We start from the raw sequence: 22,869 nt of genomic DNA, 5'->3' as shown, positions 1-22,869 counted from the left end.
ACTGCCAGGTGTCTACAATCCTCTATTTAATTCATTGCAGGGTCTGTATTATCATCTATTTAATTCACTGCCCAGTGTATATTATGATCGGTTTAACTCACTGCCGGGTGTCTATTATCCTCCATGTCACTCACTGCCGGGTGTCTATTATCCTCAATCAATTCACTGCTGGGTATCTATTATCCTCTATTTAACTCACTGCTGGGTGTCTATTATCTCCTATTTAACTCACTGCCGGGTGTCTATTATCCTCTATTAATTCACTGCCGGGTGTCTATTATCCTCTATTTTACTCACTGTCGGGTGTCTATAATCCTCTATTTCACTCACTTTTGGGTGTCTATTATCCTCCATTTAACACACTGTCGGGTGTCTATTATCCTCTATTTAACACGCGGCCCGGTGTCTGTTATCCTCTATTTAACTCACTGCCGGGTGTCTATTATCCTCTTTTTAACTCACTGCCGGGTGTCTATTATCCTCTTTTTAACTCACTGCCGGGTGTCTATTATCCTCTATTTAACACGCGGCCCGGTGTCTGTTATCCTCTGTTTAACAGACTGCCGGGTGTCTATTATCCTCTATTGAACTCACTGCCAGGTGTCTACAATCCTCTATTTAATTCATTGCAGGGTCTGTATTATCATCTATTTAATTCACTGCCCAGTGTATATTATGATCGGTTTAACTCACTGCCGGGTGTCTATTATCCTCCATGTCACTCACTGCCGGGTGTCTATTATCCTCAATCAATTCACTGCCGGGTGTCTATTATACAATGTTTAACTCACTGCCAGGTGTCTATTATCCTCTATTTAACGCACTGCCAGGTGTCTATTATCCTCTAACTCAGTGCCAGGTGTCTATTATCCTCGATTTAACTCACTGCCGGGTGTCTATTTTCCACTATTTAATTCACTGCCGGGTGCCTATTATCCTCTATTTAACTCACTGCCGGGTGTCTATTATCCTCTTTTTAACTCACTGCCGGGTGTCTATTATCCTCTATTTAACACGCGGCCCGGTGTCTGTTATCCTCTATTTAACTCACTGCCGGGTGTCTATTATCCTCTTTTTAACTCACTGCCGGGTGTCTATTATCCTCTATTTAACACGCGGCCCGGTGTCTGTTATCCTCTGTTTAACAGACTGCCGGGTGTCTATTATCCTCTATTTAACAGACTGCCGGGTGTCTATTATCCTCTTTTTAATTCACTGCCGGTTGTCTATTATCCACTAATTAATTCACTGCCGGGTGTCTATTATCCTCTATTTATCTCACTGCCGGGTGTCTATAATCCTCTATTTAATTCATTGCAGGGTCTGTGTTATCATCTATTTAATTCACTGCCCAGTGTATATTGCCCTTCATTAAATTCACTGCCGGATGTCTATTATCATTGGTTTAACTCACTGCCGTCTGTCTATTATCCTCCATGTCACTCACTGCCGGGTGTCTATTATCCTCTATTTAAATCACAGCCGGATGTCTGTTATACTGTATTTAATTCACTGCCGGGTGATTATTATCCTCAATCAATTCACTGCTGGGTAGCTATTATCCTCCATTTAATTCACTGCCGGGTGTCTATTATCCTCTATTTAACTCACTGTCGGGTGTCTATTATCCTCTATTTAACTAATTGAAAGCTGTCAATTATCCTCTTTTTAATTCACTGCCGGGTGTCTAATATCCTCTATTTAACTCACTGTCGGGTGTCTATTATCCTCTATTTAACTCACTGTCGGGTGTCTATTATCCTCTATTTAACTCATTGAAAGCTGTCAATTATCCTCTTTTTAATTCACTGCCGGGTGTCTAATATCCTCTATTTAACTCACTGTCGGGTGTCTATTATCCTCTATTTAACTCACTGTCGGGTGACTATTATCCTCCATTTAATTCACTGCCGGGTGTATATTATCCTCCATTTAATTCACTGCCGGGTGTCTATTATCCTCTATTTAACTCACTGTCAGGTGTCTATTATCCTCTATTTAACTCACTGTCGGGTTTCTATTATCCTCTATTTAATTCACTGCCGGGTGTCTATTATCCTCTGTTTAACTCAATGCCAGGTGTCTATTATGCTCTATTTAATTCACTGCCGGGTGTCTATTATTCTCTATTTAATTCACTGCCGGGTATCTATTATCCTCTATTTAACTCACTGTCGGGTGTCTATTATCCTCTATTTAACTCACTGCCAAGTGTCTATTATCCTCTGTTTAACTCAATGCCAGGTGTCTATTATCCTCTATTTAACTCACTGCCAGATGTCCATTATCATCTATTTAACTCATTAGAAGCTGTCTATTATCCTCTATTTAACTCACTGTCGGGTTTCTATTATCCTCTATTTAATTCACTGCCGGGTGTCTATTATCCTCTGTTTAACTCAATGCCAGGTGTCTATTATCCTCTATTTAATTCACTGCCGGGTGTCTATTATTCTCTATTTAATTCACTGCCGGGTGTCTATTATCCTCTATTTAACTCACTGTCGGGTGTCTATTATCCTCTATTTAACTCAATGCCAGGTGTCTATTATCCTCTATTTAATTCACTGTCGGGTGTCTATTATCCTCTATTTAACTCACTGCTGGGTTTCTTTTATCCTCTATTTAATTCACTGCCGGGTGTCTATTATCCTCGATTTAATTCACTGCCGGGTGTCTATTATCCTCGATTTAATTCACTGTCGGGTGTCTATTATCCTCTATTCAACTCACTGCCGCGTTTCGATTATCGCCAATTTCACTCACTGCCGGGTGTCTATTATCCTCTAATTAACTCTCTGCTGGGTGTCTATTATCATTTGATTTACTCATTGCCAGGTGTCCATTATCCTCTGTTTAACATACTGCCGTTTGTCTATTTCCTTCTATTTAACTCACTGCCGTGTGTCTATTTCCTTCTATTTAACTCACTGTCTGGTGTCTATTATCCTCTAATTAACTCTCTGCTGGGTGTCTATTATCCTCTGATTTACTCATTGCCAGGTGTCCATTATCCTCTGTTTAACATACTGCCGTTTGTCTATTTCCTTCTATTTAACTCACTGCCCGGTGTCTATTATCCTTAATTTAACTCACTGCCAGGTGTCTATTATCCTCTATTTAACTCACTGCCAGGTGTCTATTATCCACCATTTAATTCACTGTCGGGTGTCTATTATCCTCTATTTAAATCACTGTCGGGTGTCTATTATCCTCCAATTAATTTACAGCCGGGTGTCTATTCTCCTCTATTTAACTCACTGCCGGCTGTCTATTATCCTCTGTTTAACTCACTGCCCGGCATCGATTATCCTCTGTTTAACTCACTGCCGGGTGTCTATTATCCTCTATTTAACTCACTGCCAGGTGTCTATTATCCTCTATTTAACTCACTGCCAGGTGTCTACAATCCTCTATTTAATTCATTGCAGGGTCTGCATTATCATCTATTTAATTCACTGCCCAGTGTATATTATGATCGGTTTAACTCACTGCCGGGTGTCTATTATCCTCCATGTCACTCACTGCCGGGTGTCTATTATCCTCAATCAATTCACTGCTGGGTATCTATTATCCTCTATTTAACTCACTGCTGGGTGTCTATTATCTCCTATTTAACTCACTGCCGGGTGTCTATTATCCTCTATTAATTCACTGCCGGGTGTCTATTATCCTCTATTTTACTCACTGTCGGGTGTCTATAATCCTCTATTTCACTCACTTTTGGGTGTCTATTATCCTCTATTTAACATACTGCCGGGTGTCTATTATCCTCCATTTAACACACTGTCGGGTGTCTATTATCCTCTATTGAACACACTGCCGGGTGTCTATTATCCAATGTTTAACTCACTGCCAGGTGTCTATTATCCTCTATTTAACGCACTGCCAGGTGTCTATTATCCTCTAACTCAGTGCCAGGTGTCTATTATCCTCTATTTTACTCACTGCCGGGTGTCTATTTTCCACTATTTAATTCACTGCCGGGTGCCTATTATCCTCTTTTTAACTCACTGCCGGGTGTCTATTATCCTCTTTTTAACTCACTGCCGGGTGTCTATTATCCTCTATTTAACACGCGGCCCGGTGTCTGTTATCCTCTATTTAACTCACTGCCGGGTGTCTATTATCCTCTTTTTAACTCACTGCCGGGTGTCTATAATCCTCTGTTTAACACGCGGCCCGGTGTCTGTTATCCTCTGTTTAACAGACTGCCGGGTGTCTATTATCCTCTATTTAACAGACTGCCGGGTGTCTATTATCCTCTTTTTAATTCACTGCCGGTTGTCTATTATCCACTAATTAATTCACTGCCGGGTGTCTATTATCCTCTATTTATCTCACTGCCGGGTGTCTATAATCCTCTATTTAATTCATTGCAGGGTCTGTGTTATCATCTATTTAATTCACTGCCCAGTGTATATTGCCCTTCATTAAATTCACTGCCGGATGTCTATTATCATTGGTTTAACTCACTGCCGTCTGTCTATTATCCTCCATGTCACTCACTGCCGGGTGTCTATTATCCTCTATTTAAATCACAGCCGGATGTCTGTTATACTGTATTTAATTCACTGCCGGGTGATTATTATCCTCAATCAATTCACTGCTGGGTAGCTATTATCCTCCATTTAATTCACTGCCGGGTGTCTATTATCCTCTATTTAACTCACTGTCGGGTGTCTATTATCCTCTATTTAACTCATTGAAAGCTGTCAATTATCCTCTTTTTAATTCACTGCCGGGTGTCTAATATCCTCTATTTAACTCACTGTCGGGTGTCTATTATCCTCTATTTAACTCACTGTCGGGTGTCTATTATCCTCTATTTAACTCATTGAAAGCTGTCAATTATCCTCTTTTTAATTCACTGCCGGGTGTCTAATATCCTCTATTTAACTCACTGTCGGGTGTCTATTATCCTCTATTTAACTCACTGTCGGGTGACTATTATCCTCCATTTAATTCACTGCCGGGTGTATATTATCCTCCATTTAATTCACTGCCGGGTGTCTATTATCCTCTATTTAACTCACTGTCAGGTGTCTATTATCCTCTATTTAACTCACTGTCGGGTGTCTATTATCCTCTATTTAATTCACTGCCGGGTGTCTATTATCCTCTGTTTAACTCAATGCCAGGTGTCTATTATGCTCTATTTAATTCACTGCCGGGTGTCTATTATTCTCTATTTAATTCACTGCCGGGTGTCTATTATCCTCTATTTAACTCACTGTCGGGTGTCTATTATCCTCTATTTAACTCACTGCCAAGTGTCTATTATCCTCTGTTTAACTCAATGCCAGGTGTCTATTATCCTCTATTTAACTCACTGCCAGATGTCCATTATCATCTATTTAACTCATTAGAAGCTGTCTATTATCCTCTATTTAATTCACTGCCGGGTGTCTATTATCCTCTGTTTAACTCAATGCCGGGTGTCTATTATCGTCTATTTAACACACTGCCAAGTGTCTATTATCGTCTATTTAACTCACTGCCAGATGTCCATTATCATCTATTTAACTCATTAGAAGCTGTCTATTATCCTCTATTTAACTCACTGTCGGGTTTCTATTATCCTCTATTTAATTCACTGCCGGGTGTCTATTATCCTCTGTTTAACTCAATGCCAGGTGTCTATTATCCTCTATTTAATTCACTGCCGGGTGTCTATTATTCTCTATTTAATTCACTGCCGGGTGTCTATTATCCTCGATTTAATTCACTGTCGGGTGTCTATTATCCTCGATTTAATTCACTGTCGGGTGTCTATTATCCTCTGTTTAACTCAATGCCAGGTGTCTATTATCCTCTATTTAACTCACTGCTGGGTTTCTTTTATCCTCTATTTAATTCACTGCCGGGTGTCTATTATCCTCGATTTAATTCACTGCCGGGTGTCTATTATCCTCGATTTAATTCACTGTCGGGTGTCTATTATCCTCGATTTAATTCACTGTCGGGTGTCTATTATCCTCTATTCAACTCACTGCCGCGTTTCGATTATCGCCAATTTCACTCACTGCCGGGTGTCTATTATCCTCTAATTAACTCTCTGCTGGGTGTCTATTATCATTTGATTTACTCATTGCCAGGTGTCCATTATCCTCTGTTTAACATACTGCCATTTGTCTATTTCCTTCTATTTAACTCACTGCCGTGTGTCTATTTCCTTCTATTTAACTCACTGCCGGGTGTCTATTATCCTCTATTTAACTCACTGTCTGGTGTCTATTATCCTCGAATTAACTCTCTGCTGGGTGTCTATTATCCTCTGATTTACTCATTGCCAGGTGTCCATTATCCTCTGTTTAAATTACTGCCGTTTGTCTATTTCCTTCTATTTAACTCACTGCCCGGTGTCTATTATCCTTAATTTAACTCACTGCCAGGTGTCTATTATCCACCATTTAATTCACTGTCGGGTGTCTATTATCCTCTATTTAAATCACTGTCGGGTGTCTATTATCCTCCAATTAATTTACGGCCGGGTGTCTATTCTCCTCTATTTAACTCACTGCCGGCTGTCTATTATCCTCTGTTTAACTCACTGCCAGGTGTTTGTTATCCTCCATTTAACTCACTGCCGGGTGTCTATTATCCTCTGTTTAACTCAATGCCAGGTGTCTATTATCCTCTGTTTAACTCAATGCCCGGTGTCTATTATCCTTAATTTAACTCACTGCCAGGTGTCTATTATCCACCATTTAATTCACTGTCGGGTGTCTATTATCCTCTATTTAATTCACTGCCGGGTGTCTATTATCCCTTGTTTAGCTCGCTGCCCTGTGTCTATTATCCTTCCTTTAACTCACTGCCGGGTGTCTATTATCATCCATTTAACTCACTGCCAGGTGTCTATTATCCTCCATTTAACTCACTGCCAGGTGTCTATTATCCTCTATTTAACTCACTGTCGGGTGTCTATTATCCTCTGTTTAACTCACTTCCAGGTGTCTATTATCCTCTATTTAAATCACTGCCAGGTGTCTATTATCCTCTATTTAACTCATTAGAAGCTGTCTATTATCCTCTATTTAATTCACTGCCGGGTGTCTGTTATCCTCTATTTAATTCACTGCCGGGGGTCTATTATCGTCAATTTCACTCACTGCCGGGTGTCTATTATCCTCTATTTAACTCACTGCCGGGGGTCTATTATCCTCTATTTAACTCACTGCCAGGTGTCTATTATCCTCTATTTAACTCACTGTCGGGTGTCTATTATCCTCTATTTAACTCACTGTCGGGTGTCTATTATCCTCTGTTTAACTCACTTCCAGGTGTCTATTATCCTCTATTTCAATCACTGCCAGGTGTCTATTATCCTCTATTTAACTCATTAGAAGCTGTCTATTATCCTCTATTTAATTCACTGCCGGGTGTCTGTTATCCTCTATTTAATTCACTGCCGGGGGTCTATTATCGTCAATTTCACTCACTGCCGGGTGTCTATTATCCTCTATTTAACTCACTGCCGGGGGTCTATTATCCTCTATTTAACTCACTGCCAGGTGTCTATTATCCTCTATTTAACTCACTGTCGGGTGTCTATTATCCTCTATTTAACTCACTGTCGGGTGTCTATTATCCTCTGTTTAACTCACTTCCAGGTGTCTATTATCCTCTATTTCAATCACTGCCAGGTGTCTATTATCCTCTATTTAACTCATTAGAAGCTGTCTATTATCCTCTATTTAATTCACTGCCGGGTGTCTGTTATCCTCTATTTAATTCACTGCCGGGGGTCTATTATCGTCAATTTCACTCACTGCCGGGGGTCTATTATCCTCTATTTAATTCACTGCCGGGTGTCTATTATCCTCTATTTAATTCACTGCCGGTTGTCTATTATCCTCTATTTAACCCACTGCTGGGTGTCTATTATCCTCTGTTTAACTCATTGCCACGTGTCTATTATCCTCTATTTAACTCACGTTCGGGTGTCTATTATCCTCTATTTCATTCACTGCTGGGGGTCTATTATCGTCAATTTCACTCACTGCCGGCTGTCTGCTATCCTCTATTTAACACACTGCCGGGTGTCTGTTATCCTCTAATTAATTTACGACCGGGTGTCTATTATCCTCTGTTTAACTCATTGCCAGGTGTCTGTTATCCTCTATTTAACTCACTGCCAGGTGTCTATTATCCTCTAATTAATTTACGGCCGGGTGTCTATTCTCCTCTGTTTAACTCATTGCCAGGTGTCTGTTATCCTCTATTTAACTCACTGCCGGCTGTCGATTATCCTCTGTTTAACTCACTGCCGGGTGTCTATTATCCTCTATTTAACTCACTGCCGTGTGTCTATTATCCTCTGTTTCACTCATTGCCGGGTGTCTATTATCCTCTGTTTAACTCATTGCTGGGTGTCTATTATCCTCTATTTAACTCACGGTCGGGTGTCTATTATCCTCTATTTAACTCACTGCCGTGTGTCTATTATCCTCTATTTAACTCACTGCCAGGTTTCTATTATCCTCTGTTTATCTCATTAGAAGCTGTCTATTATTCTCTAATTAATTCACTGCCAGGTGTCTATTATCCTCTATTTAACTCACTGCCAGGTGTCTATTATCCTCTATTTAACTCACTGTCGGGTATCTGTTATCCTCTATTTAACTCACTGTCAGGTGTCTATTATCCTCTGTTTAACTCACTGTCGGGTGTCTATTATCCTCTGTTTAACTCACTGCCAGATGTCTATTATCCTCTCTTTAATTCACTGTCGGGTGTCTGTTATCCTCTATTTAACACACTGCCAGGTGTCTATTATCCTCTATTTCACTCACTGCCGGGTGTCTGTTCTCCTCCATTGAACTCTCTGTCGGGTGTCTATTATCCTCTAATTAATTCACTGCCAGGTGTCTGTTATCCTCCATTTAACTCATTGCCAGGTGTTTATTATCCTCTATTTAAACCACTGCCGGGTGTCTATTATCATCTATTTAATTCACTGCCAAGTGTCTATTATCCTCTGTTTAACACACTGCCAGGTGTCTGTTATCCTCTATTTAATTCACTGCCAGGTTTCTATTATTGGCGGAGCAGGCTCGAGGGGCCGATTGGCCTACTCCTGCTCCTATTTCCTGTTTCTTATTATCCTCTGTTTAACTCACTGACAGGTGTCTGTTATCCTCTATTTCACTCACTGCCGGGTGTCTATTATCTTCTGTTCAACTCACTGCCGCATGTTTGTTGCCTTCTTTTGAACTCACTGCCAGGTGTCTATTGGCCTCTATTTAACTCATTGTCTGTTGTCTGTTATCCTCTGTTTAACACACTGCCAGGTGTCTATTATCCTCTCTATAACACTCTGCCAGGTGTCTATTGCCATCTATTTAACTCATTGTCTGATGTCTATTATCCTCTGTTGTCTCTGCCAGGTGTCTATTGCCTTCTATTTAACTCATTGTCTGGTGTCTATTACCCTCCATGTAACTGATGGTGGGGCCTCTCTGGAACTGACAGCCAGCTGCTGCTTCTTGATGTAACTGACTACCAAAGGGTCCATTATCCTCCATGTAACTCTTGCACAAGTGCCTATTATTCCCTATTTATAACTCACTGCCAAATGTTTATTACTCTCCCCATATCTCCCCACCTTTTATCCATGAAATGCACTGTTATTGTCTGAGCAACTCCTTGCCTGCTATCTTTTATCCTCAGGAGACAACTATATAGCACTCTCACCTCTGAGTCAGACATCGTGGGTTCAAGCCCCACTCCAGAAACTTGTGTACATAATCCAGGCTGACACACCCAGTGCAGTACTGAGGGAGTGCTGCACTATCAGCGGTGCCATCTTTCAGATGAGACGTCAAACTGAGACCCCGTCTGCCCTCTCAGGTGGACATAAAAGGTCCCAAGGTACTATTTTGAAGAAGAGCAGGGGAGTTCTCCCCTGTGTCCTGGCCAATGTTTATCCCTCTACCAACATCACTGAAGAAACAGATTATCTGGTCATTCTCACATTGCTGTTTGTGGGAGTTTGTTGTGCCCAAAATGGCTGCCGTGTTTCCTGCATTCCAACAGTGAATACACTTCAAAAGTACTACATTGGCTGTGAAGTGCTTTGGGACGTCCTGGGTTGTGAAAGGTGTTATATAAATGCAAATCTGCTTTCTTTATCTGCTGTGCTCTGTGTAATTTGCTGCTTACTATTGCACATCTTCCATGAAACTTATTGCTGGCTAAGAATTAGCCTCTGTGTAATTCACTGCCTACTGGCCCTGAAATTCCACAGGGATTCGCCCAGTCTACCGCCAAAACTTCTTTCGAATGAGGCGTTAAACCCTCTCAGGAGGACGTAAAAGATCCCACGGCACTATTTCGAAGAAGAGCAGGAGAGCTGTCCTCGGTGTCCTGGCCAATATTTATTCCTCAACCAACATTGACAGAAAAACAGATTATCTGGTCATTATCACATTACTGGCTATCTGTTAACCTCTATGTAACTCAGGACCTACTATCACTTACCTTCTGTGTAACTCATGCGAGCTATCCTGTTATCCTTTATATGTGTTGAATGATGAAAAATCTTTCAGTAATCAAAGGGTTAATACATCTCTCTGAAAACGCATACCAGTGCTGAGCAACCCAGTCACCTCAGAACTGGAACATGAACAATCTATAAAATACAACTGAACAGATCCATTTAATCGAGTAATTGCTCAGCTGACCCTGTTCACCACAAACTCCTAACTCTGAGCAGCAGCTAAATGCAAAAGAGGTCAAATAAAATCTCAGGCACTGGACAGCCATGTCCAGTTCAGCACAACCTGAAATGTCCTGCTTTGTGCCGTCCAATACTGCTGACACAGAGATACAGTCGTTTCAATCCAATATAAAGCTTATGTCTTAAAGACAGACTGCCAGCAACCGCAGGCAAACAGCACATAATAGTCAGGGGAACATACCCGATTTTTAGATAGTTGCAGCACTGCATTTCCTTCAGTAATCCAAGCTCTCTCTCTCTCTCTCTTGCTCTCTGCCAAACGCATACAGAGGCTAGCAAGGTGCATTTTGCAAATACCAGCTTTGAGGCATTTCTTATTAAACGGGGAATGGGTTAGCCACGACTAGAGAAACAACACCTGATATCTGTAGGGATGCAGGCATAGTGACACTTACCTGTGTTGAAGCAACTGATGCAGAGTGGTTATAAATAGTTCTTAAATGAAGCCAAGGTACAGAATTCCTTTTTTCTTGTTGTACGAAGACTCTCAGTCTTCCTTTGCTTGTGGCAGTCTGGTAGTAAATGTGTTTGCCAAGGAATTTCCTGAATGATAATCACATGAGACTGAAGTCTCTGCAGCAGAGGCGAACTGAAAGACTAGCAAGTGGAATGCAGCAGGGAGCTCTGCCAGCCCTCAGCAACATGCAGCATTGATGAAGTAGCAGGATGCAAGCACAGCACGAATTGAGAATCAGATCTCCTCCCCTCCCCACCCCTCTCCCTTTCCAAGGTCCTGACAGCTGAACGCTGTCCCGACAAAGGCTGACTCATACTCTCTCTCATTTAGCCCTAGGCACTGCCTTTGCCTGTCATTCCCATTGGATTACCAAGTGGGTGCTGTTGTGATATCAGAGACTGCCAGTCCTCCCAAGACGGAAAGCTCCCTTATCTTTACAGTCTGCTCACTCCTTCTCTTCAAGGACTCTGGGTGGGGGGTGAGAAGCATACTGCAGTGTGAAGCAATTAGCAACAAAAGTACAGTACTCAGTGGAGGGAAAGAAATGAGCCAAGCACTTTGACAGCTGTCAATCACTTTTGCTGCATGTTTCCATGCAGATTTGTGATCAGACTTGCTGTTAAAGAGGTAGTTTTCGACCGCTCTTGGTTCTGAGGGTTTTACTGTAATGGGGCCTGTTGGACAAATTTAGAGTCACAGCGATACACTTCTTATGATGCAGAGGTAAGCATCAGTGAATTCATTTATTTTTATCTTTGGTAGCAACTGCAATCATGTAATTGCACCAGTAATTGTGTCACATAGCTCTACATCCCATTTGTGCACTTGGTGGATTGTTTATTTTATCAAACAACACAGTTCTGGAGTCAGCCACTGGCCACAGTCCATGGATATACTGAATCCATTCACTGACCACTGACTACAGATGTACTGAATCCATTCACTGACCACTGACTACAGATGTACTGAATCCATCCACTGACCACTGACTACAGATGTACTGAATCCATCCACTGACCACTGACTACAGATGTACTGAATCCAGCCACTGACCACTGACTACAGATGTACTGAAGCCAGCCACTGACCATTGACTAGGGATATACTGAAACCAGCTGCTGACCATGGATATACTAAAGCCAGCCACTGACCCCTCTACAGAAATCAGAGCCAGCCACTGACCCCTTTTCACAGAGACCACAGCCATCCACTGACCACTATCCTCAGAGAGACCTGGGCCAGCCACTGACCTCTACATTGAAACTGGAGTGAGCCACATACCCCTGTCCACAATGAGACTAAAACCAGCCACTGGGAGAATGGTGCAGCCATTGACCCTCTACCCAGAACAAAATCAGAAACAACCCGCTAACCTCTGCCCTGAAGAAGACCAGAGATAAGCACTGCCCCTGTCAGCAATGGGAACAGCCACTGGCCATTGTCCACAGAGAGACTAGAGCCAGGCATTGACACAGCTGAGCTCAGTGACTTAGCAAATGAAGGATCATAGATGTGAGCCAGCACTCCATGGCACAATGTTCTGCTGTTCCAACATGCAGGCAGGATCTTCCGCTCCCATTCCGACTACATTCATCTGAATCTGGAGTGGGCAAGGGTAGAAACTCGAGTGGCCTCATCCCTCTGGATTCCTGCTAGATGTTCTGTCAGAAGTGACAGCATGATGCCTGACGTTATATTCCCTGCAGGGAACACTACATGCTCCTGGTGTGCAAGAGGGGACAATCAGCTCCACTCCAGTACTGTAGGCACTTGAGGCCTACAGTGGCCATTTTCTCCCCCCACCACATCCCAACCCCCAGAGGGGGTTCCTCGGTGAAGGTGGGAATTCCACCGGGACTCTGCCAAAATTGTATTAATTAGGCTGATGCCAGAAATTCCACCGTGGTCCATGACGGAAAAGCTGGGTTGGCGCGAAGCTCGCCACGCCAATTTTGCACTGGCTTTCTGCCAGAGTGGAGAATCCTGGCTAAATGTGTCACCACATAGTCCCTCGTGATGAGGGAAAACATAAGCAGACAGGCAAATGCTGCCAAATCACCAATCTACTGGATCTCAGCCCATGGTCAATGTGATGGCAAAGGAGGGACACATTCTCTGATGTGGAGCTCACTGGAGGAGGTTTAGACTCTTTGGTCATGGCCCCCTCAGATTTTGTTTCCTTCTCGGCCATTATCTGCATAACTGCAGGTGTGGGCCATGTGCTAGTAATGGCAGTGCCTGCCTACACCAGTGCCAGCAGGGCACCCCAGCATTCAACTGTTTAAATACATTAGAAACTTTCTCCATACAGTTATCAAGGTTTAAGTAACAAAAGCACTTCAAACTAGGGTTAGAATCAGAGACTGCAAAGAGAAAGGGCACCGAGAGAAATCCAATACTGGTACAGATCGCTGGGGAGAGGCAGACATTGATTGAAGGAGAAACAGATTGCTAAAAAAAAAGGACAGACTGAGAGGGAAGAAAGCCATAATGGAGAATGTAGAAGAAAAGAAAAAGGACTTCCATTGTATAGCACCTATGACAACCTCAGGACATCCCAAAACAGTTTATAGCCAATTATGTACTTTTTTCCCGTGTAGTCACTGTTGTAATGTAGGAAACGGGGCAGCCAATTTTGCGCACAGCAAGGTCCCACAAACAGCAATGAGATAATTGACCAGATAATCTGTTTTAGTTATATTGGTTGAGGGATAAATATTGGCCAGGAAAATGGGGCAACCCTCCTGCTCTCCTTCGAAATAATGCCATGTCCACCTGAGAGGAAAGACAAGGCCTCGGTTTAACATCTCATTTGAAAGACGCACCTCCAACAGTGCAGCACTCCCTCAGTACCGAACTGAAGTGTCAGCATAGATTTTGTGCTCAAGTCTCTGGAGTGGGTAAGACTGAGACTAGAGAGAGAGGATAAAAAGGAACAACTAACAGCTGACAGAAATGACAAACCAGAGCCTGGGAAGAGAGGAGCACAGATGAGATCGGCAGACGGTTTCTTTTCTCTTTTCTAAGAGAGCTAGGAATTCTGCCTGCATCAGAAGTGCTAGGGCACCCACACACTTCGCCAACGCTGTGTTTTACAAACAGCCCAGAATGTATGAATTATTCAAAAAGCCCACTCTCAAACCTTGTTGATGTTTTAATCTCCGCCCAGCACCTCATTTCTTTTTATAATTATAATGCATCACTGTAACTTGCATTTAAATAAACCTCATCAAATCATATGAATTAACCGCAAAAGCTTATCTCAATCTCTTTCCTCTGATACTCGTTGATAGTAAAACCTCCCAAAATGGAGCAATCCCCGCCCTTATACTCCATGTGTATATATTACAGAGCATGGAGTATATTGCAAGACATCAATACACCTCAGGGTTAGGACAACACTGCAGTTTGTGATGACATTCCAACCTCTTGATTTCTTACTGCATGTTATACACTCCTGCCTGTGTCTGATCCTGTATGTGGCACATTTCAACTGGTGTATTATCCTGTACATGTCATGATCCAGCCTATATTGTCATACTCTTTGGTCCTATATGTAACACACTTTAGCCTGTGTATCATCCTCAAAACCAATCAGGCACCATGTCCAGGGTTCTACGATTTGTAACTCATCCTCACCCACACAACAAGGTGGTAAAGGACATCAGGTGGTGGTTGTGGCATTAGGAAGGATTCCAGAGGGTAAAAGCGTCACTCCTGAAGTGCACATCAAGTAATTATGACATTGTGAAAGTCGGGGAAGTATTGGGAGCGATAGGATGACTTGAGGATAGAGCTGGACTTGAGGCTCTTTACCTGAGTACAGCAGCCAGTCTCGAATAGTCTGAGCTGCGGGTTTCTTTTGGTTAGTGAAGTGGTGTCCAGCGCACTGACATCTTGAGCTGGGATCAAGTGTTGTTTTGGGTTTGTGGCATTCACGTTGAGGCTGTGGTGTGGACTTCATGCCCAGTCCCATTAATCTGGAATAGGATTCCATCCTGCAAAGAGAACTGGCACAGTTGCAAATTGTATCTGGAATACATCTTGATGGAGCTGATTAAGGTCTTTCAAACTGATTTAAGTTTTTTGAGACTGGTGCACCCAGCAGTGCAGCTGTGGAATCCTTGTTGCTCTGAGGAGATCTTCGCAGCCTGTAATCCCAGATGTGAGCACCACTCAAGCCCACCAACCGTGAACTAGTTAAGCGAGTTAACAGTCGGTAAAGAAGCTTTGTCGCTGAGAATGTCTCCTTTGAAAATGAGGAATTCTATAGAAACGGTGGCCAATTGGGGACATCAGAGGTGATGTAACAGGTATGGGATGTGGGGTGTCAGCTGTGGCTCAGTTAGTAGCACCCTCTGGTTCTGAGTCAAGAAGGTCATGAGTTCAAGTCCCAGTCCAGAGACTTGAGCACAAAATCTAGGCTGATACTCCAGTGCAGTACTGAGGGAGTGCTACACTGTCAGAGGTGCCATCTTTCAGCTGAGACATCAAACTGAGTGCTCGTCTGCCCTCTCAGGTGAACTCCAAAGATCCCAATACACTATTTCGAAGAAGAGCAGGGGAGATCCCCCTGGTGTTGTGACCAATATTTATCCCTCAACCAACATCACTGAAAACAGATTACCTGGTCATTATCACATTACTGTTTGTGGGACCTTGCTGTGAACAAATTGGCTGCCGCGCTTCCTACATTACAACAGTAACTACATTTCAGAAGTACTTTGTTGGCTGTAAAGCTGAGGTCATGAAAGGTGCTATATAAATATGAGGTTTCTTTTCTTATGTAAGGATAACACTATGGGACTAATTTTCTCAGCAGGGCTGGTGGTGGGGAAGCATATACTGGGAAATCGTGGGCAAGCTGCTCGTGATCTGCCATCCATTGCAGAGGTTCCCACTGCCGGCAGGTACTCAGAAAATTACTCCCTATCGGCTATGAATTACTGTCGAAGATGTTGGTGGACGAATGTTAACCCTTTCATAGAGCAGCCCTTTGTTTGCTGTTTCATCATTACCCCATTTAAAATGAATGGGGTTAATTTCTGTGCCCTCCTAGCCCCAGGCCTCTACCTTCTTGCTTCCTTCCAGCCCTAGGTCCCACTCTCGCCCATCCCCAGGCTCCAATTTGCCTGCTTCTTCCCAGCCCCAGGTCCTGGTTCCCATTTGCCTCCAGGCCCCAGTTCCCTGGCCTAAAGCTGGGAAAATTAGCTTCACTCTCACACTAACCTTTTCAATAATATTAGCAACGGTAGAAATATCCCTGAGTATTCCTACATATCCCACTCCTGTACATATAATAACCTCTGTACTACTGGGTATAACATTCGTGTTTACATCATACAAAGATACACCTTGAGCTATTGTCACAATTTCCTGGACCTGGTGGAAAATGTCTGGAGGGTTATTTGCGCCTGACCACCAGCGTTTCTCAATCAACACGTGACTTCGTCAATAAGTTTCAGATGCTGCCACCCCTCCTCCCTCACCCCCACCCCAGTCGATAACAAGCCAATCGACGGCACCGATCCAAAAGCAACATTCGGTCTGTGGATTCCACCCAAAAGCATTTATTTTCTCCTCACTCATGTCTGGGAAATGCAAAACGTTAATTATTTTAGTGGCTTGTGCCATTAAGGATGTCACCATCACTAAGGGGTTATATCGCAGTTCCCCAGGAGCAAGGGCACAGGCTTGGTGAAAAGAAGAAAGAAAGAAAGAACTTGCATTTATATAGTGCATTTCACGGCCTCAGGATGTCCCAAAGTGCTTTACAGCTAATGAAGTACTTTTGAAGTGTAGTCACTGTTGTAATGTAGGAAACGTGGCAGCCAATTTGCACACAGCAAGGTCCCACAAACAGCAATGTGATAATGACCAGATAATCTGTTTTAATAATGTTGGTTGAGGGATAAATAATCTTTGATACTCATCATTACAACAATAATACATGTTAGTCTCACAAACATAAAATAAAGCAGTTTTCAAAGTTTAAACAGTGCTGGGTTTAATCTCCTCTATGCACTATTTTGAACATATCCATTAATGTATTCACATAAATTCTTGTCTGTGCTGTTTTACCACAGACATTAACCTATTTAAAATGGCATCTATAGAGCGCCAGGAGTGTAAACAGAAATGTATGTGAGTGTCTCATTGTGTGCATAGAATTAATTAAACTCAGTATCAATGTCAAAATTTGCTACTTAGACTATTTCAAAGCGCTCATAGTTGCAGTTGAATGTTCTGAACTAATCACACTTATTTGTTAATGGGTGTCCTTCTGGGAATTCCACTCCAGCAAGAGGAGGAGGAGGAGGAGTAGAGGCGGCAAGAGGAGGAAGGAGCAGACACAGCTGCAGCTGGAGGGAGAGCAAAGAGGAGGCGAGCTGGCAGGAATCCTTACCTTCCCAACAGTGATTATAGGCCTAGGACAACATAGTTGTGGATCTCTGAGGAGCAGTGCACAAGGAGGCTTCGCTTCGCTAGGGAGGCTGTCACAGAGTTGTGTCACTTCATGCTACAAGACTTGCCACTGCCACAGGTACCACAGCACTGCCTGTTGTGGTCAAGGTCACTGCAGCCCTGAACTCCTCTGCTATCGCCACCTCCTTCCAGGCTGCCACAAGGGATATCAGTAACATCAGTCAGTCTGCAGTTCATTCTTGAATTGAACTGGTGCTAGAGAAAACACTTTCATTACTTTCTTCATGGACAATCAGAAGCCGCAGGATAGGGCTCTGTGGTTCACACAGATTGCAGGATTCCTCTAAGTCCAGGGAGTCATTGACTGCATCCGTTGCCCTGCAGGCTCCTTCACACGACCCCACTGCCTTCATGAATTGCAGGGGCTTCCACTCCATTAATGTGCAACTGGTGTGTCATCACCAGCAGTGCATCACTCTGTACCTACTTTCCTGGCAGCTGCCATGACAATTTTATATTGTGGTAATCCTCTATCCCCCTCTCCCCCCTTACTCTTTGCCCCTGCGCAGTAAGTGAGAGGTTGGCTGCTTTGGGACAAGGACTATCTCCTTCCAAACTGGGCTCATGGCTCCTGTCAGGGACCCTCGCCCATCAACTGAAATATGCTACAATCAGATCCATGGGTCAACTAGAGCCATCATCAAGCGGACCATAGGAGTCCTCTAGCAATGATTCCAATGCCTGGACAGGTCTGGTGGCTTCCTGCAATACAGTCCTAAAAGAGAGTCCCATATGATAGTGGTTTGCTATATGCTGCATAACTTTCTGCAATGGAGACTACACATGGATCCACCATTCCATGAGGACCTTCAGCATGATGAGGGAGAGGACGCCGATGACATAGAGGGTGGCAAGGAAGCAGGAAGGAGTTGAACACCAGCCTGCAGCCAGAGCTCTTCAGCAGCTGCCCTTTAAGGACACTTCAGTTGAACAATTTATGCTCTCTTGCATTAACAGTCATACCCCAATCCCAATCTATCCCAATCCTTCAATTCTCAAATAAACTACATCTACCCAAAGACCAACATTGATATTCATGTCAACTAACATTGCAGGGTCACCAACTACTATAGGAACACTCTTGCAAGCAAAGATTTCAAAAAGGATTATCATTTTTCTGGCTTACACAAATGCCTACACACTAATAATCACCCTGGTGTGAGCCCCTAGTGCCTGTATTAAGACCCCTCTCCCCTGCTCTGGTGCTTCTATGAGGTGCTCCCCCAATGGCTTCAGCATGGGAGGACGGAGGCTGCTGTGGCTCACTCAAGGGCTCTTGAGATGCTCATGGTCGGTGACCTCTAGGAACTCAGGCCTAATAGACCTGGCTGCAGACTGTCACAACGCGGCACCTGCTGGGGCAGTCTAGCCCAGCTCACTTTCTGGCAGCAACGCGGGCATTGTTTTAGCGTACGAGAGGCCAGACATGCTGTCATCCTGAGAGGTGGCTTCATCTTCATTCCCCGTTCCAACCCCCTGCTGCCAGACTGTGGTTCAGCACCCCCACTGATCTGTGGGAGAGCAGGTTGTAGGATAGCCGTCATCTGATTGAATGCCCTATCCACCGTTCAGTCTCTCAGCCTATCCAAGGTAGAAGAGATAGTGGAGCTCAGAGCCTGCATGGCCACAAAATGGCATCGCTGAGAGATGTTATTATTGGTGTCACAAACTCCAATGGCCGGGGGGGGGGGGGGAAGGGCACTAGGGCACTGAGGTGACCACGCACTCCACGGTGGAATGTGGAGTGTTGATGTCATATGGTAGAACCCTGCACATATCGCCTTTTTATCCATTCAGATAAAGTGGTATCAGAAGTGAGCACTATGGATAACAGTGGTGCTGTACAATAGCACTTTTTCTCTAAAGGGTCAGCGCACGAGCATTCATCTAAATGAAGTCAAACTTCCCCCGAGTGTATCTGAAATGCTGGAATTCATATCGATCAGGTTCATTTTCACCCAGTTCATGCAAGTTAAAGTAAGACCGTCTGCACTATGACATGCTGTGTTAAGAACAAATACTTGTTCAAATAGAGGAGAGAGTAAGAAAACCTCAAAAAAACACAAAGTGGATGAGCAATGGACCGATTCCAACCAGACCATCCTATGCTGCGGTCAGTGAGAAGAAAAGCTGTGATTCTCACTTCAGGTCCATCAGTCTCCAGCAGATACAGCTGGCCCATTAATTGTCAGTGCGAGGAATGACTATATATATATATACGTATATATGTTGCATTATGGAACTACATAGAAGCACAGGCTTAAGTCAATTGCAATTTAACAAAGAAAGGAACGAAACACTTTCTCGTCTTCGAGCGAAGTTCAGTCACTTTCCTCATTGTCATTGACTCTGCTTTACAGCTTTGGGAGTTAACCATTCACTCTTAACAACCCCTTTAAATAGCCAGGTTCATTGAACTCTCCGGTGTCGTCTTTCTGAACATTTGCCAGGACAGCCATGTCTCACTGATTATTACAGAGAGGAAAGTCAACACTTTTGGAGAAACATTACGACTTTTATTGGCTGTAATCTACGGGAGATCTTTATTTTATCAACGCTGAAAAAACACAGGCTTATTAGATGAATAAAAAGAAACAGGAGGTTAAAGCCTCCATGGAGTTCCAATAGAAGAATTGACCTTTGACATCCCCCAGTGGAAAGAAAAATCTCTTAATTACAATCCCTATTTGTTCTGGAATTCCCTAGTGCCTGATAACTACATATAATTATTAATGCTTTAAAAATATTTTGATTCTAACACCAGCTTTTTACGTGTTGTAACAGATAGGCAGCACATAGGAATGTATTGTTCACTTTTGGTAGTGTGCACCATGGCTGGGATATTCTGCTTTGGCATAATCCCTACGCAACTGGGGGGGGGAGGGGTAGGGTGGGGCGGTCGATGTTTTAGGGTCAGTGTAGTTAATATATTTTAGGCAGGCTCCCCGTGGGAATTCTGTCTGTCAAGAAGCCTGCCTGTGAGAGAAGAAAAATAGCTTTGGGGCAGATGAAGAGGGCTCAATTTATTTTTAATTTAAACTTTGCGGAACTGGGGAGAGCAACTGATTACCCCTGCCACCCATTTAAAGTTCCATCAACCTTCAACTCCCCTGTCCTTGCAAATTACCATCCCATCTTCAACCTCCCTTTCCTCTCAGCTGTGGCTCAGTAGTAGCACTCTCACCTCTGAGACAGAAGATTGTGGGTTCACAGACCCACTCTAGAGAATTAAGCACAAAATCTAGGCTAACTTTTCAGTGCAGTGCAGAGGGAGTGCTGTACTGTCGGAGATGCCGTCTTTCAGATGAGACCTTAAACCGAGACCCTGTCTGACCTTTCAGGTGAATGTGAAAGATCTAATTGCACTATTCGAAGAAAAAGAGGGGAGGTGTCCCTGGTGTCCTGGCCAATATTTATCCCTCAACCAACATCACTAAAAAAAGGTTATTTGGTCATTCTCACATTGTTGTTGGTGGGAGCTTGCTGAGCACAAATTGGCTGCTGCGTTTCCTACATTACAACACTTCAAAAGTACTGCATTGGCTGTAAAGTGCTTTGGGGCATCCCAAGATCATTAAAGGTGCTATATAAATGCAAGTTCTTTCTTTCTTTCTCCTAAGTCTTTGAACTTGTTGACTTCCAGTTACGGGCCTGTAACTCCTGTGTGAAACCCTCCAATCAGGTTCCCAAAACTCTTCACCACTGGGGTTTTCCTTGAGTCATTTCGAAGTCCATAATGGCACTGCTCCTGACTCAGACCGTTATAAGACATTCTGGGCCTATGTAATCATATTTGAGGGGTAATTGCGAGTCAACCACATCCTTCTTTGATACTGTGACACTTTGCTCCCATTAAGTCTTCTCTTCCTCTTCCATCAACATTTCATACCGAGGAATCCCCACAGAGAAACCCAGCTGCTCAGCAGTATCCTTTATTGCGAGTCCAATTTAAAAGTCCACTTCAGTAGCCCCCGAAGAGAAAAAAAATGCTGTCAAATTTGAAATATGGGCAAGAGTTGTCCAGAGTGTTAGCACCTTTAAATGTAGTCGTTTCACCGGGATAAACTGATCCCGGAAAGCCAGGCCTTGTTTACCTGGTCTTAAATTACAAAGGCGGGAATTAGGATGAATGACATCATTACCATCCAATTTAAATATCCATGCTGCGGAAAGGGGGGGGCTGCAGTGGAACAAATCCCCTCCCGCCCATCACTGGTATTGGAAATTTTGTTGGCCCAAAAACAGGGTGGAAATCTGGCGAAAACGGGTGCTGCCCCAATTTGTGCTTCTGCACCGAATCGCCAGTACATGTGTCAAGGTGAGTAAAATTAGGGGGTCGGTAAATGAAGAAGCAATGGGTTTGTAGGATGTGCGAGCGATCGAATGAATTCTGTAGATTTGATGTCCTGGAAAAGAATGAGTCAGAGTAAGAGATCATAATGCAGCAAAGTCTTAGTTTCAACACAGTGAGGAAGAAGAGTGATTACAATGATCTATTTAGAGCACAGGACAAACATGGGAGGAAAGTTCGGAGAATTATTGCCCATAGTAGTGCTGATAAAACAGAGCAAGGTTGGAGGCTAATAGTAAGACAGGATTGTCTATCAGATGATAAGGGTTTTCTTGCATAATATCCAAGAATGATAGAGGTTATGGTATAACAGGTGCTGAATATATATTATGCATGTGACAATAATCGCTAAGACTATTACACGGTCTCACGAGAATCAGTGGAGTCAAGGTCCCTGTTCTTGAATGCGGAATATTAAAACCACCCTTCCTTCTGCTTGCTGTATTTCTTTCTCCTTGGCGAGTCACTGTTTGGCATCGGTGCAATTTATTTTTTTTATGCAATTTATTTGCCAAGCAACAGATTGCTTTATGTGCTCTTGGGCAGTCCTCAGGTACGCACGTGACTTTTGACACTTTGTTCCCATTTTTTAGCAGCTATTTGCAAACCAGGTCAGAATTAAATAAACTTCGAAATTTCATGAAGAGTTGGGCAAAGCTTTCAGTGCACCGACGAAACCTTGGGATGGATTTTTGTCCTCACCGACGGAGCGGAAATCTGGCCGGTGGATCGCACGGCCTTTATAGAACCCGCCTGATTTTCATTCCATTCTAAAAGTTGTGCAATCCACCCCAGATTATAAGCGGTGGGGACGAAAATCTGATCCGTTCG

At 43.3% G+C, this 22,869-nt stretch overlaps 1 protein-coding gene across 5 annotated transcripts in view; it reads right to left on the bottom strand.

Moving 5' to 3' along the window:
- LOC137342009 (apoptosis-inducing factor 3) overlaps window positions 1–11,460 on the bottom strand; it is a 144,298-nt gene extending 132,838 nt beyond the window's left edge. For 2 of the 5 annotated variants that reach the window (XM_068005585.1, XM_068005588.1), the window contains exon 1: window positions 11,140–11,460. The gene's annotated coding sequence lies outside the window, so the exon portion shown is untranslated. Of the gene's footprint in view, window positions 1–10,485; window positions 10,628–10,925; window positions 10,989–11,139 lie in introns of those variants that run through there. The other 3 variants (XM_068005589.1, XM_068005587.1, XM_068005586.1) reach the window with 3 other exon arrangements.
- Window positions 11,461–22,869: the final 11,409 nt, after the last annotated feature.

Source organism: Heptranchias perlo, chromosome 25 (genome assembly GCF_035084215.1).
Source record: "Heptranchias perlo isolate sHepPer1 chromosome 25, sHepPer1.hap1, whole genome shotgun sequence".
In the NCBI taxonomy this organism is placed as follows: domain Eukaryota; kingdom Metazoa; phylum Chordata; class Chondrichthyes; order Hexanchiformes; family Hexanchidae; genus Heptranchias; species Heptranchias perlo.
Note: the sequence above shows the minus strand (reverse complement) of the source record. Positions and strands in the feature narration are given on the sequence as shown.